This window comes from Rana temporaria, chromosome 5 (assembly GCF_905171775.1).
Source record: "Rana temporaria chromosome 5, aRanTem1.1, whole genome shotgun sequence".
NCBI classification, from domain to species: domain Eukaryota; kingdom Metazoa; phylum Chordata; class Amphibia; order Anura; family Ranidae; genus Rana; species Rana temporaria.
This window is the reverse complement of record NC_053493.1, coordinates 151,649,691-151,668,025: the sequence shown is the minus strand read 5'-3', so window position 1 is coordinate 151,668,025 and position 18,335 is coordinate 151,649,691. Positions and strand designations below refer to the sequence as shown.

General features: G+C 41.2%; 1 protein-coding gene across 3 annotated transcripts in view; it reads left to right on the top strand.

Moving 5' to 3' along the window:
• Positions 1–377: 377 nt before the first annotated feature.
• Positions 378–18,335, top strand: part of GLI3 (GLI family zinc finger 3) — a 300,765-nt gene continuing 282,807 nt past the window's right edge. The window contains exon 1 of one of the 3 annotated variants that reach the window (XM_040353245.1): positions 378–827. The gene's annotated coding sequence lies outside the window, so the exon portion shown is untranslated. Of the gene's footprint in view, positions 841–18,335 lie in introns of all 3 variants that reach the window. The other 2 variants (XM_040353244.1, XM_040353246.1) reach the window with 2 other exon arrangements.

The following is an 18,335-nucleotide window of genomic DNA, read 5'->3' as shown; positions in this document are numbered from 1 at the left end:
ACTGGGCATGAAGGGGGTAAAAGTGACGGGTAGGCAAGTGGTTATCATTACTTTTTATCCTTACAGGCTGGCATTTGGTACAACTTTATTAGCATATTACAGATTTGCACTGAAGCCCACATGTAAAGAATGGGTCTCCTCAGTATAGAGTGAAAGCATTAATAGCGAAGCAGTAAGGAGGTGTATTTGGTGTGTATGAAGAAGAAATGAGGTAAAGCCGCGCTCTTGTCACACTTCTCCTCACACAGACTTCCAGTATACTGCCTGGACCCCCCTCTCCTCTCTTTTCCCTCCTTCCTGCTCCGTCCCTCCCCGCCTAGCTGAGGTGGGCGGGTCCGCTGAGTGGCTGAGCGCTAAGTGGGAGCTGGAATGCCCGGGAGGAGAGGGGTGGCGCCACACGTGTGTGTCTCCGTTCGCTGTGCATGTTCACCAGAGCACACACGGCTCCATTCACTGACACCCATTACCGGGCCGGCCACGGGGGACCGACACACACACACAGCCCCCCCACCTCCTCCTCATTCCACACACTTCCCACTCTCTTCTCTGTCTTCTCCAACTTCTGCCACTCCCTCCCTCCCCTCTCTTCTTCATTTGTGAGGAGGGATGGAGGAGACACCTCAGGGAGAAGAGTGAGTGTGCCACCCACCCCATTGCTTCTAGGTGACCCGCTCCTACAGAGGAGCAACATCTGTACAACTTGGAGTGAGGGAGGAGAGAGAAAGGAGGAGGAGAGAGAGGAGGACTGCGGGAGAACAGGAACATGCCAAAGTGAGAGAAAGAGAGGAGAAGAGGAGCGGAGAGGAGAAAACTTTAGAAGGAAACGTGTGAGTATGAGCGGTATGTGTCACCGGGGGGGACATCCCACACCACCACCATCACACTCTCATCCGGGACATCGGACCTTCTTACTTCTATCATGGATGGAAAGTTAGAGAGAAAACTACATCGGAAATGTCAGGAGGAGGAGGAGGGGGGCACGGGGGATCGGATTACTACATCTCCATAAAGTGATGCAGGACAAGGAACACTGTTATGGGGGGAGGGGGACCCCTAGTTCTGACACTGAGGGGGACAGTCCATGGCAGAGACAAGGAGCAAGCCAAGGGATCAGTGTTCTGGGGGGACCCCTAGTCCTGACACTGAGGGGGACAGTCTATGGCAGGGACATGGAGCACGCCAAGGGATCAGTGTTCAGGGGGGACACCTAGTTCTGACACTGAGGGGGGCAATCCATGGCAGGGACAAGGAGCAAGCCAAGGGATCAGTGTTCTGGGGGACCCCTAGTCCTGACACTGAGGGGGACAATCCATGGCAGGGACAAGGAGCAAGCCAAGGGATCAGTGTTCTGGGGGACCCCTATTCCTGACACTGAGGGGGACAGTAAATGGCAGGGACAAGGAGCAAGCCAAGGGATCAGTGTTCTGGGGGAACCCCTAGTCCTGACACTGAGGGGGGGAGTCCATTGTAGGGATAAGGAGAAAAATAAGGGAGCACTGTTATGGGGAGAGCAGATAAGGCAGGGGGGGGGGAGGTTCCAGTCCTGATACTTTGGGGGAACAGTCCCTGGCAAGGAGAAAGCAAAATAATTGGTGTTATAGAGGGGGAGCGGCAGTCCATGGCAGGGACAAGGAGCAAGCCAAGGGATCAGTGTTATGGGGAGAGCAGATCAGGCAGGGGGGACTCCCAGTTCTGATACTTGGGGGGGGGCAGTCCATGGCAAGGAGCAAGCAAAGCACTTGGTGTTATAGAGGGGACAAGGAGCAAGCCAAGGGATTACCATTATGAGGGGGTTGCAGATCAGACAGCCCCCCCTAGTCCTAACACCGTGGGAGGAGGGGCAGTCCATGGCAGGAGCATGGAAAGGGCTCAGTGTTATTGTGGGGGAGCAAGCAAATCAGGCAGGGGGGACCCCACGTTCAGACACCTGGGGGTAAAGGAGAAAGACAAAGCCTTACTGTTATAGGGGGGGGGGGGTGCGAATAGGCAGGGGGACCCCCAATCTTGACATGGGAGGGACAGTCCATGGCAGGGACAAGGAGCATGACAATGGCTGAGTGTTATGAGGATGGGGGAGCAGGTTAGGCAGGGGGGACTTTAAATCCTGACACTGTGGGGTGAGAGTTCATGTCAGATGCAAGAAGAAAACCAAGAGCTGAATGTTATGGGGTGGGGGTTGCAGACCCCTTATATTGATACTGGGGGACAGTCCATGGGGCAAGAGCAAGTTAAGGGCTCAGTGTTCAAGGGGGAGGCAGATCCGCAAGGGACACCTCTAGTTCTGGCACTGGGGGGAGAGGAGGGGTGGTAGTCCATGGCAGGGACAAGGAGCAAACCAAGAGCTCAGTGTTATAGAGGAGAATCAAATCAGACAGGGGGCACCTCCAGTCCTGACGATGGGGGGAGGGGGAAGTCCATGGCAGGGACAGATCAGAGCTGTGCTTACTAGAGGGAAGCCCTTTGGAAGGGAGAAGGTAGGAGCTTTCTGTGAGTGAGAATCTTTTGTTTTCCAACACAAGAAGGGGAGAAGTAGAGTTGTGATTGCTGCATTGGTGGCTTCTGCTAACTTTGTCTGAAAACTTTTGTCCCAGACCTGTACGGAGATCTCTATATCCGCACGCTGCATGCTCATGTTTATTAGAATACACAGTCATGCTTTTGTTTACTTTTTTTACTTACTTTTGCTTTTGTTTATGTTTTCTATTTATTTCTATTTGTTTATTTGATTTGGTTGTAGCTTTATGGTGGCTATACATAGAACGAGTTTATATATGATTATATTTTCAAGAGTTGTCTGATCAGAAATACGAAAAACTGTAAGATTGTTTGATGCCGCACACACTTATGGTGGCTGGGCATGCTTTAGTTTTATTATCTGATTAATGTGCGATTCGATCAAAACAGTCGAATTGGCATAAATTGCCTAATGTTTGATTTAGACTTAAATCAAATTGGATTCAATCAAACTGAATTAATCGACTAGGGTAGAAATGTATCAATGGTTTCATATAAATCAGAAGCATGAATTTGGTCATATTTCGAGCAATCAGGTTATGAGATTGCATGGTGGATACAGAGATGTGCTCAAACTTCCAATCATATCTTCCAACCATTGATGGAAATCCACTTCCCAGTGTGTGGCATATCGATCGAAAGGGTAATCGACTATAGATCAATTATTTTTGCCAGGAGAGATCGATTGAAAAGGGAAAAGATCTTTTATTGAAGCGTGCAAGGCCGCCATTACTGTCCACTTGGAAATATGATAAGAAGATCGAAAAGATTGTTTGATTCACCACACACTTAACAACCATATTGAATGATCTACCTTCCTTTGATTGGATTTTGCAGTCAGAACATTTTTTCGATTGAATTAATAGGTTTTAGTCAGAACTGATCAATGACAAAGCATGCTGTGAAGAATTGTTCAAAGAGATCTGGACGCAAGTATTTTTTAGTAGCCCATGTACAAAGTGTATAAAGATCAGTAAATAGATGTAACATTCAGATCTGAAAAATCAAATCAGAAAAATCTGCGTCCGAGGTCAGTGATTTACGTGTGTACGCAAGTAAACGCACGTGTGTATACGCTTAGGTGCATGTACAGGCTGACACCTTTATTGCACATTTATAGATGCTAACTAGATCCCTAGTTTGTGTAGGTTAATTTTAAGGTGGTCCCTGACTGGTTTTCAACCCCCCCCCCCCCCAAGTTTCAGTGGCTCATGCTTAAGGGTCAGTATACACAGACATTTGTTTTTGGCATCTGACACGCTTTTGTGACACATTCGGATTTGGAACCCATGCAGCGTTATTCACATATGAAGGAGGCAGATAATATGGAGACAATACAGAGGCAGGAAAGTCCTTATGTATAGTGTATTTTTGTTTGATCATCTTAAAGCAAATCTTTATTGAGAGCAACTGCCATTGCTAATCACCTTCTGCACACAAAAAAGTCTAAAGACTTGCAGAGCTGACATTGACTTTACCATGAAGAGCACTGAAGTGCAGAACTTTTATAGCATCCCCATGCCCCCCCCCTTTTCCCCCCGGATTCTGGGTCCCCTCACAGTTGGCCATTGTGCCCTTAATTCCACCACTGTTAGGATTTGCCCCAGACATATTCAATGAACAGGGAATTATATCGAGCAATTTTAAAGTTCTAGGCGCGCAAATGAAAGTTTGAAGAACAATTAGTGTGTGGTTACTCATCTCGTAGTGTGCTGCTCCCTCCCCGTGTCTCTAAGGACAGTGAAGAGCTCAACTTCCACGAAGCATTTCTTGGCTGATTTTCAAACTGTCCTGACTCCCAAAGTTAGCTACATGCCAGCCTTGTGCTGGCTGAAACTTTGTATCTTTAACACAGTCCTCCCACATCTGGACGCTGGAGGGAGGGAACCCACATGCAGCTCTCTTCCTTACTGAGACTCTCACCAGAAGCACTTCTCAGTCCCAGATTAGTTGACTTTCCAGCTGCCTGGCTGATGTGATTGCAAATGAATACAAAGAACTTTGAAACTTCCCTGATACTTTCTAGCTTTATAGATCAGATCTGAACGTTAGCCATAATGTTGTGGTTTTTAACTAACTAGAAGAGCGCTTTACTAACAAAGCAACTAGGAGAAAGTTGTGCAGCAGTTTTATAAGTGTTTTGATATATTATAATACGCTGGGATCATATGTTATTGTGGTTTAGAAGGAGATGTGGGATTATTTTTTTTTCATATGCAGCATTTTGTAATTTATTACTCTTGTATTTAAGGGAGCAAAAAATATATACTTGCTAATCCTACTTAAAAATAAAGATAGGCTTTAGGTCCTTTTATTGAAATCGTTTTTGGCTGGTAGAATGGCCAGGCATTTTCGGCAGGGGGCAAACAAGGACTCTGGGCTAGATGAATCATGCCAGACACTCACTTTCTCCAAGAGGAGAGAGAAAGGGAAGAGAAAGAGGTAAAGTAAATACACGGAACACCACAAACCAGACCGGATTAGCTGATCTACACCTTTTAAATAAATAGCTTTGAGAGACAGAATGGGAGTAAAGCGGATGCTGGGGTTTTTGGTGGCATATGTACTTACTCTGTTTACCCACTTGCTCTTTTCAGACTGAAGTGGATAACAAATGGAGTTCAGTGTGAGGCTAATAAAACTTAACACAGGCAGAGGCATAAAGTTTAGCAGCTTTTGTGCGAGGAGGATCAGCATTGATGTGAGAGCTTGGGATTAGTGAATTAGCACAAAATAGCTGATTTACTGTTGTCATGTATGGCTTTTAAACATAGATATGTTCTTTACATTTTACACCCTTTCCAAAAAATATAAACTAAACACATACCATGGGTTATTTCAACTTTTTTTCTTCTGGTTTTATACCTTTATCAGAATAGCTGGAACTCTGAAAAATAACTGCAAACGTTAACACTTAACCATGAATGTTTGAATTGTTAGGTGTAGCATGGTGATAGGTTAATGAACAGAGCCAATCATATAAAAGGAAACAGACTTTGATGTTTTTGCAAAAGTTGACAATTTCTTTTGGAAACAAAATCCTTACAAAAGACAATTTTCCAGTTCTGACCTGCCTAGTGTTCTTGACAGGGTTAAAGAAAATTAGCAAACACAATTTAAAGAGGGCGCCAGTCTCATTTTTTTTTTCTTTTGCATGGCCAGCCTGTGTAATTGGAAACATGGAATTCATTCATCTTCCAGGATTCATGGTTTTGTTTGCTTATTTGGAGATTAATAATTGGAATGTGAACAGCTCTGCCCATGATATTCATTTGCAGGTTTTTTTTTCTTAATGGAATTGCTTTATAATTTAGAAAGGTGCCACACTGATTGGCTTTATAATTATTTCATTTAGGGGCTTTATTAAAAATTAACAGTGGCCTTGCAGTTTCTAAATGAACATTGTCAAGATTATTTTGACTGAGGGAATAGGAAAACTGAAGAAAAATCAACTCTTCCATAAACCTAACATGTAAAATAATTTTTTACAAGCAATTGGCATTTAAAATATATATTTTTATATCAATATTGGAAAATTATTATTTGAATTAGTCGATAAAAAAGATAATATTCTATAAGGTGTAATATATCAGTGTTCTAAAACAAGGAGGCAGTAGTGCTGAACTTGTGTATTTCAGCTTTCAATAATTCAGCACCTTATTTAAAATTCCCATTTTCCTTAAGCTGTAATTCTTTGTAATATTTTGTGTACATTTTATATGGTGGCTTTGTATTCAGTTCAATAGTTGATTAAAACATTTGTGGTAAATTTGCCAACCCTGAGGGGGAATTCATTGAATTTTTAGTATAAAATATACTTAAAAATGTACAAATGTTACATTATATCTTTCAAACATGAATAGAGTTGATATATATGCATTATAATAAAAACTATTAGATGTACATGGTGTGTAGAAAAGTCTGAAACAAACATGCATTTTACATGGCCATCAAGACTTTGTGGTCTGATTTTCTGTTTTATTAAAAGTTTTTGTGCTAGTGGAAGCGTGAGGCAGCCAGAGAATAAGTGTCATAAATAATAATTAAAAAATACCTTAAACTGGGATTGTTAGATCATCTAGACTATATCAGATATTTCTATAAGTTTAGATGTTTTTTAAATCTCTACCTGAAGCTAAATTCTTGAAAAGTTGAAGTTGGATGAAATGCACTTGTGTGGCTTTGCTGCTAAATCTATTTCATAGATTGTCATTTGATTTGCATGTGGTTCAGCACTGAAGGGGTTAATTGGACCCATTTTCCACACTGACAGCTTTAGTGATGTCCTGCAGTCCTTAGGACTGCAAGTTATAGGTCACGTTTTAAACTGGCTAGGTATTGCCTGGACTGAAGGGATTAATCAGTTTCCATGTTAAAGACAAAAAGAAAAAAACTTTAGTGTTTTTAGAACCCCTGGAGTTAATCAGACAGAGGGGTCCTTTGCAGGTTTCTTCTCCTGCTGTCAAGGCCTGTAAGACTTCACCCAAGAGGGTTATACTTCCTCATGCTCATTAAAGCTCTGAAAATCTAAAAGAAAACAACACAACAATACACTTTCCCCTCTTGCATGACAATGAGCTTGCTGTGCTTTAAACTAAAATACAATGGACAAGAGGAGGTAGTGTAAACCAACAGGGTGCCCAATATAAACTTTCCCAATACTTCCAGCAGTCCTATCATCACTATACTTTCTACAGGTATTGGAGCTGGACAGAGAAAAAAAAAATCTTATGTAGCCTAGCAAGGACTTTCAATGAAATTTCACACTTTGATGATTCCCCCCCTTTCTTCTTTTCTTGCGTCTAACTTTGATATATTGACAGCAAAAGGAGCTCGCAAAGCTTTTATATAGCCTGAGCGGCAATGCTAAGCAGCAGTCAAACGTCTCCATGCATTTGTGTTTAAGTGCAGAAGAAATAGCATGTCTGTGGGCAGCAGAGGTTCTTATCAACTCCCTAATCCCAAGTCCCTGAAAACCTTGAGGGCATGCCTCAGATCTCGCTGAAATCATTGTAGACTTGCACAGTTTGCAGATTAAATATGCTATGTGTTCCTGGCCCCAACAACAGTTTTATGAGCCCACTAAGCTTCCGACTTTAAGATCCCTTTCTGAAGATTTTGGGACCCGCTATAGGCAGTGATGTTTGCAATAAGTGGCCCTTGTTAATTTCAAGAAGCTTTAGATACATCATTCTTGACAGAGGAGGACCTGCCAAAATACAAGTTTTCAAATCACATGTCTTATTATGCAGAGGGAATGCATAATACACAAAGGCCTTGATGGATTTGATGCCTCTATTATAGGTTTGCGGAGGAATGCTGCAGTTACATGTGCTCTCGCTCACATCTGATTAGTGTTTAAACCAGTGTGAAAATAAAATGACACAGAAATGGAAATTTCATTTCACAAGCACATAATAATGCAAAGCACATTTATAGGTATCATTTACTCCAACTTTAAAGCCTGGTCTCAAATATATCTGTTTTATGTTTTAAGCCAGCACTCAGCATGTAAAAGGGAAAAAAATGTGCCATCTTTAAATCATACCTTATGCACAGATTTCAGGGAAATATTTGCATTGAATGGAATGGTGACCAAAGAAATTCAGGCGGTAATGTAGAAGGCATAACTTGGATAAACACAATAATAGCTTGAGTTCTATTTGCCGATCTATCTATCTATCTGTTCCTCTTGACTCTTTAAAGAGAATAATATAAACACATAGGTGTATGGTTATATTATTTAATGGCCATGTATGTGTTTCTTTTTATTTAAAGTGAACGAGCTAGAGGACAGGGGAGAATCATTACAAAAACTTGATAGAAATCAGTGTATAGCCACTATAGTTTCATCTTCAATTAATAACTTTGTATACACCGATGAAAGTTAGAGGATTGATCGAGATTGCTTTGAAAGCTTCAGGTTAGGCTGGCCATACAGTATACAATTTTCATCTTCAATTTCCTTTAGATTTACCTTCCACTATGTAGTGCAAGGGCCTGCCTGATTGTGTACAAATAGAACGTGTTTAGGTTTCACCTCATATTATATGTTTTTGGCAAATCTAAAGGAACATTGTATAAGACAAGTGTATACTGTATGTATACTGTATGGCCAGACTTATTATTAGAGTACCAGTTCAGAGATTTATTTTTTTGTACTGTGAAGCACTTATTTAATAAGCATCTGCAAGCCAAACTTTATTTTTTAGTATACTAACAAACTTTTTAAGGCTTGTCAACCATTGTAGGAGCATTGTCACAAAAATAATCAAGCCAAAATAACCTTTGGCATATTTTTGGCAGTTTTGAAATTTGCATATGGACATATTTAAGATTGTGTTTGATGTTTAGCCTGCTCACCTGTTCACTTTTTGTGAGCATGTTATCTTCCCAAGTATACAGCTATGCTCATACCTATTGTCAATGTAATCCTGCATCCTAATTCTTCGTAGAAGTCAACATACTGGTTGCAAAAAATAAATAAGAGCGGAAGCTTCTTAATCACCCTCAAGTAAATTATCTTAGTAAATCTACCCCCTTGTCTAATCACAGGATAATCATGCTGGTGCTTGACATGGCAGCCCCTCCTTTTATAAATGTGGTGTGAGTCCATTAATTAGAAGCGAAAAAAGTCATATCCTATTTCTAAACAATAACATGTGTCAGCTCATTACCCACGAGACCCGAGCCAATATTGTGCTCAAAGGTTGTTTAATGAATGGAAATGTGAAAGTCCATTTGTCAAGGTAGTACAAGGTTCCTGTTAGTTTTCAACCCCCAAATTCATTGTCTGCACGGCCTAGTCATTAGTCATCTGTGTATTAGTACTGCCCTCAGGCAGTCCAGCCCCGCACTGCTTCACACCAGCATGACTTTGAAAGCATACTGTACTGACTTGTAGAATTACTGCTGTTATTTCCGCCTAACTGGGTCCAAGGTAAGTCCCCTCCCCACCTTATCACTCAACATAATCCTCCTTTTCTGCTCAGCTGCTATCTGTGGCTTTAAGGGAATTCACCATAGCCTTTCCTTGTAGGTCCCATCCTCCCTGCTTTGTTGTCAGAATTATTGTGTTGGTATTAAAAGTATCTGGCAGTTGTAGAATATTTTATAATGATGACAAACCAAGGTTTGCATCCATTCACACTTTTAACTGTCTTTCCTCATTGACACAGATGTGCTGAAAGGGTAAACAAGTATATCTGGAAAGAAATCTGAGATGCTCTGAATTAAGACTCCTTAAATTATCTTTACATTTTCACAAATGCAAAGCCTTTCCATGACATTTTTGTATCAGGTTATTTAGCTCATGTGCAGGATGTTTTAATCAGATGAACTCTAGCTTTGCTTTGGCTGTGCAGAGACATTTATTTTTAAGTGAAAACGTACAGGGCAAGTAAGTAAGTTACAAAACATATGGTTTGAGACATTTGGCAGTTTTTGACCACAAATGTTTATAAACGACGTTCTTTAGAAAAGAGAGGACAGCTGTAGGATTCTCTGTTTGCCGAAAGTGTGATCTGCCATGTAAGCTCTATTTTACAAACTACGCACGTCAAATGTCATCTAAATGCAACTTTTTATGGCATATCAGTTTGAGTGCTGACAAAACAATTGGCTAGTGTTTGATATAATAATAGTTTTAATTCATTGTATATTTTTGTCAGGCCGTTTGAGACCAAGCACTGTTAATACTATACATTAATAACTTGTTTGCACCAGAGATACATTCATAGCTAAGAGTTTTATTAAGGGTACTAATCACGGACAACTGTTTCAACCCATATTAGTAGCATTAAGCTGCCCATACATTATACAATTTTTTTTTGTTCAATTCCCTTTACATTTATTATCAACTATGAAGTGCAAGGGCCTGCCTGATTGCATGTAAATTGAAAGTGTTTAGGTTTGATCTCATATTATATGGTTTTGGTAAATCTAAAGGAAAATTGTACCTGGAAATTGTATAATGTATGGCCAACCTAAGTTCTAAGTAAATGATTTAGAAGAAAATTTGTGCTTGTCTTTTTGTTTGTTTGAATGTATGTGACTTTAATGTGAGCTGCATGTGTACCATTAGGGTAGGATTATTCAAGAATTTCAGTATTTTTTTTAAGTGTACTTAATACATACACTTATTTGGGCATTAAGTTCTTATTCAATGCATTTAGGTAATGTCCTAGGACCTTACTAATGTTTTGAAAATAAGAAGAATGTTTACCGCTATTCTGATGCAACTTATCACTTTGGGTATTTGTGTTCGGGGGAAAATCCTGTGAGGGTGCTTATTTCCCTGAATCTGTTTTCAGTTTTTGGAAGTGAATATACACAAAAAATTTTAAATTTACTAAATTATAATAATAATATTCTCTGTTCTGTTTTTAAGTTATGCTGAAGCAAAGGAGGCCGCTTTGTAGCCTGGTAATATGAATGATCTCTGTCAGCCCTCTGTATATATTTTTCCTGAAGAATATGATTTATAAACGCCTTTCTCACACCCACTATATATTTCATTCCAAGGAGGCTTACTCACTGGCCTGTTTTGTAAGCCAACTTCTAGGACAGGCCCTTGGAAACAAAATTGAACTTGATTGTTTTGTTCCAGACAAAATCTCACCATTTCACTAATCTATATATTTAGTTTTTTTAAATATTAACTAGAATATATTTGTGATGGATATATGGGAAGTTAAAATCACACAGTTATTTAACCTCCCAGGCGGTATGATTCTTTCAGATTTTTGGTGCTGAAAGCGGTACCATTATTTTGCATGGAAATTTGGCGTTTTATATTGTAGGCCTGTAATTCTTAGGAATAACACACTTAAAGCGGTCCTCCACCCTAAAGTGGAGTCCCGCTGATCGGAACCCTCCCCCCCTCCGGTGTCACTTTTGACACCTTTCAGGGGGGAGGGGGGTGCAGACACCTGTCTAAAGACAGGTATTTGCACCCACTTCCGGCCACACGATACGGGCGAAAGACGGGCATTCCGTCACATCCCGTCTGTCGCCCGTTGTGTGCTGGGAACACTCGGCTCCCAGCACACAGCGTGTGAGCCAATCGGCGGGCGCAGCGCGACTCGCGCATGCGCCGTAGGGAACCGGGCAGTGAAGCCGCAGCGCTTCACTTCCTGGTTCCCTCAGCGTGGATGGCGGGGGGAGCAGCAGAGTGACGAGCGATCGCTCGTGCTCTGCTGCGATCGGCGCTGGACTCCAGGACAGGTAAGTGTCCTAATATTAAAAGTCAGCAGCTGCAGTATTTGTAGCTGCTGACTTTTAATATTTTGTTCCCGTGGCACATCCGCTTTAAATCTGTCCAAACAAGAGTCTAGTAGACATCCTAGGTATGATAAAGTTTGAAAAACAAAATCATAAATTATAATATAATAAATAACTATAAATAATTATAACAAATAATAATGTAATTATAATAAAAATTATTCAATAATGTAATCAAATCAAAAACACTGACATTTGCTCAGTTGCAGAATTGTCGCTGTCATTACTTTCAGTGTTTGATGATGAATTTCCCCACAAATCGCTATCGCTCAATTCTGCAAGTGATTCTAATTTATTATCGCTGTTTTCTAGCTGGTCTAAGGCTGCATTCACACCTAGGCGTATTTACACCCGACGCTCGTGCCGCTGGAGGGGCGAATTTACATTGTTGTCTATGAGATGGTTCACATCTCACGCCGAACGCCGAAACGCCGTACGCCTGCCGCCTGAAAACAAGTCCCGGACCCTTTTTTTCAGGCGGCTTTCGGCGTTCGGCATAGACATCAATGCAAATGTTTTGTAATAAAAAAAAAAAAGTTTGCAAATCGCGGCAAAATACGCCGCGTACGCCGCGTTATAGTGTGAATGCAGCCTTAAACTACTTTTGACATAAACAGACACTTTTTGGTTGCTATGGACAATCTCCAGTTTCCAAGCAGAAAGAACAGTTTTTATAATATAAAACTGCATGCAGGACACTGGACAGACCACTAGGGACAAAGGGGATGTGTAATTTTTTGATGCAGTACTGTAATCTGTAAGATTACAGTATACTGTATCTGTACTGTGTTTTTACTTTTTTGAATTTGGCGCCGAAAATCCACCCACGTGCGTCGCGCTGCTCGGTAACGGAGCTCGGCGGCACTCGGCAGTTACCACTGTGTGGATCGAGCTCACACACAGCGAGGACATATCGCAGGATCCAGGGACAAGGTAAGTAACTTCCCCTGTATCCTGCAATGCGATCCCGAGTCTGGCTCAGGGTTTCTGTTTTTAGTATGTAAAATTCACCCTGAGCCAGACTCGGGAATACCGCTAGGCAGGTTAAGAAGAAACAGCTGCTCGTGCTTCATAGTTAGACAATTGTCAACTGTCCCTCATTCATAGGGCACTTCCAACCAAGCTTTGGAACCATATTTGGCATAGCACCAATACAATTATTGTTTTTAATTTTGTATAATTTTTCTTTTTATCATAACTTTAAAAAAAGATGTGATTAAAATATATACTGCAGTGAGTTTGTGGTGTGCCATTTTCTCCTAAAGCAGTGTTGTCAATAACTTATTTGGATTACATTGCTTCAGCACTGCTATGTCATGTTAACATTTTTGAAATGTTGGCTGCTACGCTAAAGTGTTTGGCATACTTTTATATAAATATCCATCAATAGATTGCTAATACTCTACAAAGCATGCCATTTTCTAATAGAGAAGATAATCTGAGCTGTAGACATATCATCATGAATACATGTTGTACATGTTATACATGCTGACTACACACAGTTTGTACAGTTCTTGGGTATGGGATGCTGATGATGTTTCATTTGATCTGTACAGGGAACACAGTGCTAGTGTCAGTTACAGCTAGTTTATAGCTATGTTTTGAAAAAAGATACACAGTGAATGAGAAGTTACATATGTAGAAATGTGCTCTGAAGTGAAGGGTAACTAGGATTTGGTAGGCACCATGAGGTGGTTTGTTTTGTCTTCCTTGTCAGTTAGCCTTCTGTTATCTCATCAAATGTCCCACTTCTGGAGTATGGGAAGAATAGATGTGTCTCCAACGCCCTTTTTGCAATTGAGCACTGGACACCCGAGCTAGCTACATTCCTAAATACAGACTCAAAGTGTATGCATTTGCCAGACTTTGAGTAACTTTTGTGGTATCGTTAGGCATAATATGTCTTCTTTTGGTGCCTACTATAAAGCAGCTACTATGGCATTAAACTTTAGGCTACATTCACACCTGCGTTTCTGGCCACCGACACTCTGCATCCAGATCCGCCCACTTGATCACTGCAGCTGCTTTTAATGGGGCTGCTTCCCGCAGCTGATAGTAGGGAACCCCCCCCCCCCCACACACACACACACTGATTTTATTGCATCTGCTAGCTGATGGCAAGAAACGCAGATGTGGATGTACCTTACTGCAATAAAAATTTTAAATATGCACAGACCAGAGAACTGTGTGGTGGGATTGTCCAGTCCTTCTTCCTTCTGCCTAAAGCCTCGTACACACGATCAGTCCATCCGATGAGAATGGTCTGATGGACCGTTGTCGTCGGTTAACCGATGAAGCTGACTGATGGTCCGTCGCGCCTACACACCATCGGTTAAAAAAACGATCGTGTCAGAACGCGGTGACGTAAAACATAACGACGTGCTGAAAAAAATGAAGTTCAATGCTTCCAAGCATGCGTCGACTTGATTCTGAGCATGCGTGGATTTTTAATCGATGGTTGTGCCTACTTACAAACGTTTTTTTCCCATCGGTTAGCAATCCATCGGTTAAATTTAAAGCAAGTTGGCTTTTTTTTAACCGATGGTTAAATAACCTATGGGGTCCACACACGATCGGTTTTGACCGATGAAAACGGTTCATCAGATCGTTGTCCTCTGGTTAACCTATCGTGTGTACGAGGCCTAAAAGTGGGCTTTTAATGCCAGCTGTATACATGCAAATGAGTCTCAGGAGAGGTGGGGCTATGGAGCCAAATGCATTCAACTCTATTGCAATTGTTGTAATCATGCTGGGAACAGCTCTCTCAGCAATCTCTTAAATTTGTGTTTACAGGTCAGCTTAAAGTAAAAGTTAGAATTAGGGGTATAGTTGAGGTTAAGGACCAGTAATGGACTATTTATTTTTTCAGTGTTATTTTTTTTCTGCTTTCTTAGATTTGTGAAAAGTCTGAAAAGTCTCACCTTTTATGTGAATATGTCACAGGATTAACAGGAGTATACTTGAAGTCTGTGATGTGTAACCTTCATTCTTTTCTGTATCACATATTGCACTAAAACTTCCAAGCTTCTGTGTTTAGAAATAGTAAGAAGCTTGCAGTGGGTGGGTTTAGGACTATCTCTCCTGTATCGCAAGCAGGGCATCCCAGATCACCAGATTGTCAACAAAAAGAAGTGGGTAGAGAAGTGCACAATAGCAATACTTAAAGCTATTTACTTAGAGCTTCAGTCTGAAAAAAAATAAGAGTCAGCAGCTACAAATACTGTAGCTGCTGAATTTTATTATAAGGACACTTACCTGTCCAGGGATCCCGCAATGTCGGCACCCCGAGCCGGTTCGTCAATTGTCTTAATGCATTGTAAGTAAGGGAAACTGGCAGTGAACCCTTCAGGCTTCACAGCTGGTTTCTTACTGCCCATGCGCGAGTCATGCTGCACTTTCTGAATAGTCCCACCATGTTCTGGGACTTGTGTGTATTCCAGAAGGCAGCGGAGGGAAGGAGGAGGGGCTGTAAATCCTTGTAGATCGCCAAGGCGATCTTACCTGGAAGTAGGAGTGGGGACCTGTCAAAACCAGGTACCCGCTCTCCCCCACCCCCCCAAAAGTGCCAAATTTGGCAGTGGGGGGGGGGGGGGTGCGAACAAGTGCAGCTATGTACCTGACGTAAATGAAAAAAGAACAATACTATTCAGACTATATGTGCCCTAAAAAAAAATCAGGCTTTATTTTTCAGTGTGTGATTGGAGAGCTGCCTTTAACCTCTTCCATACGCATACAGTTAGGTCCATATATATTCGGACACAGGCACAATTTTAGATTTTTTCAGGTATTCACCAAAACATATTCAAGCTATAGTTATATAATGAATATGGCCTGAAAGTGCACACTCAGGTTTAACTTGAGGGTATGTACATCCAAATCGGAGGAAGGATTTAGGAATTACAGCTCTTAAGAATAGCCCCCCCCCCCGTTTCAAGGGACCAAAAGTAATTGGACAATTGAATCAAAAGCTGTTTCATGGCCAGGTATGGGCCACTTTATTATTTCTTCATCAATTAAGCAAGTAAACGATCTGGAGTTGATTCTAAAGCCTCATTCACACTATCAGTTTTCCTGCTGGTTTTTCTCTTCAGGTTTACCAAAACCATCTAATATGAGGTCAACCCTTAAGGCCCCATACACACGAGAGGATTTATCCGCGAATAGGGTCCAGCGGACCGTTTCCGCGGATAATTCCTCTCGAGGATTTCAGGGGATTTCCATGCGATGGAGTGTACTCACCATCGCATTGAAATCCGCGCCAAAATCCTCTGGCGATAACGCGTCGCGCCGTCGCCCCGATTACGACGCGGCGACATGCGCGATGCTGTCATATAAGGAATTCCACGCATGCGTCGAATCATTACGACGCATGCGGGGGATCCCTTCGGACGGATAGACCCGGTGAGTCTATACAGACCAGCGGATCCATCCGTTGGGATGGATTCCAGCAGATAGATTTGTTTAGCATGTCAGCAAATATTTGATCTGCTGGAATCCATCCCAGGGGATAAATATCTGCGGAAACAGATCCGCTGGAGTGTACACACCATAGGATCTATCCGCTGAAACCCATTCGCTGGGATTTTTCAGCGGATGGATTCTATCGTGTGTATGGGGCCTAAGAGTTTCAATTTGTATGCAATCAGGCAGGCTCTTGCACTACATGGTTTTGGTAAACCTGAAGAGAAAAACTTGCAGGAAAACTGATAGTGTGTATAGGGCTTAAGTGTGGTATTTTCATTTGTAATCTCTTGCTGTGAACCTACATCATGTGCTCAAATGAGCAATCCATGCAAGTGATAAATTGTAAGGCTTCCAAAAATAAAACAAATCTATCAGAGAGATAGCAGCATTATTAGGAGTGGCCAAATTAACAGTTTGGTACACTCTGAGGAAAGAAGAACGCACAGGTGAGCTCAGCAACATAGAAAGGCCTGGACAGCCATGGAAGACAACAGTGGTGGATAATAGCAGGATCCTCTCTATGGTAAAAAAGTTAGCATTAGCACTGACCACACATTACTGTCCTGAGTGCACGCACCCAGTGCAGTAACCGGCGGGTACAGGAAAGCTCCTAATGCATACTTGCAATCGATAGCTTACCAATCATGTGACCGCCAATAACAGCGGTCACATGTTTGGAATGCCTGGCATTTAGAACCTCTTAAAGGCCCGGGAGATGGTGTCAGGCAGGGGTTAGATATTATATGTCGTCTCTTGCTACTTTAAAGGGAATTAGTTATCCCAATACTTTTCAGGCTGGGATGCCCTCAAATGCAGATTACTTAAATTACTTAAAGTGATACTGGGCTAACAATTCACATAATAATTTCCTATATCGCTTGTGTATTCTACTGATAGATGTGTTTGAGTTTCTGGATCTGCGCACCTGCAGTGGCCATTGTATAGACTGAGAACTATTCACTGGAAAGCTAAAATGTGAACTATTTTGCATTCTCTATTACTGTAGCATGTATAAACATGTGTGACACCCCAACTAGAAATATACGGTATAAACTATATCAAATAGGAACACTTAAAGGGTCACTAAAGGAAAAATTTTGTTTAGCTGAAATGACTGTTTACAGGGTATAGAGACATAATAGTTAACTGATTCCTTTTAAAAATGATTAAAAATAGATAAAAAACAATCATATAATGTACCTACAGTTTAGTTTAGTTTTTGCTGTTGTTTCCTGGTTCTCTGATTTACAGAGCCAGAGAGCCAAGAGAGGGCAGTGATGGTTTGTAAAACGAAACTGGATTGGTGCTGAGGGGGTTTTAGACACACAGTAATCACACCTCGATTAGTGACCACAGTGAGAAATCTTCCAGTACTGTGGTTATCATGAAACAGACAACCAGGAAGTGTCCAGAACAGAGAGGAATTACAGCAACATCAAAGCAAAAACAAACAATGAGGACATGAAACCAGGACTGCAGTAATGTAAAGGAAGCTATTTAGCTAAAAAAAAAAATTCCTTTAGTTACCCTTTAACTGTCAATTTGCATAATTCACTAATTTGACTGCTGTAGCAACACATTAATTGGTATCACTCTTTTATTTTTTGGAAGTGTCACCTGTCTAGGATACATAGTGAGTGATCCAGCACAGTCTGCGAATCAATAAAACAACCATTGAACAGGCATTTAATAGTAAAAGATGTAAAAATCAGACACTAAAATAAAAACTGCTTATGGATAAGTTTACCAGTCACTGGAAGAATAAGCAGATACTAGATGCTTAACTTACTATGCACAAAATCTACCTTTGCATGGGCAGTATCACCATGTCCCAAAATTGAGAAGCACCTGTGCTTAATTTTACTGTTACAAGTACTGTATGTATATGTAAAGTGAAAAACAGCCGACTAGTGAAGTTTGTCTATATGTTCTTGAACAGGTATTATTGTCATTTTAATTTGGCTCCAACATAAATCAGTACATACACAATTGTGTGCATATGTGTAGAGAGATGATATTGATTTACATGAAATGATGGATAGCTCTCATTCTGAAGATGCATTGGGAACATGATA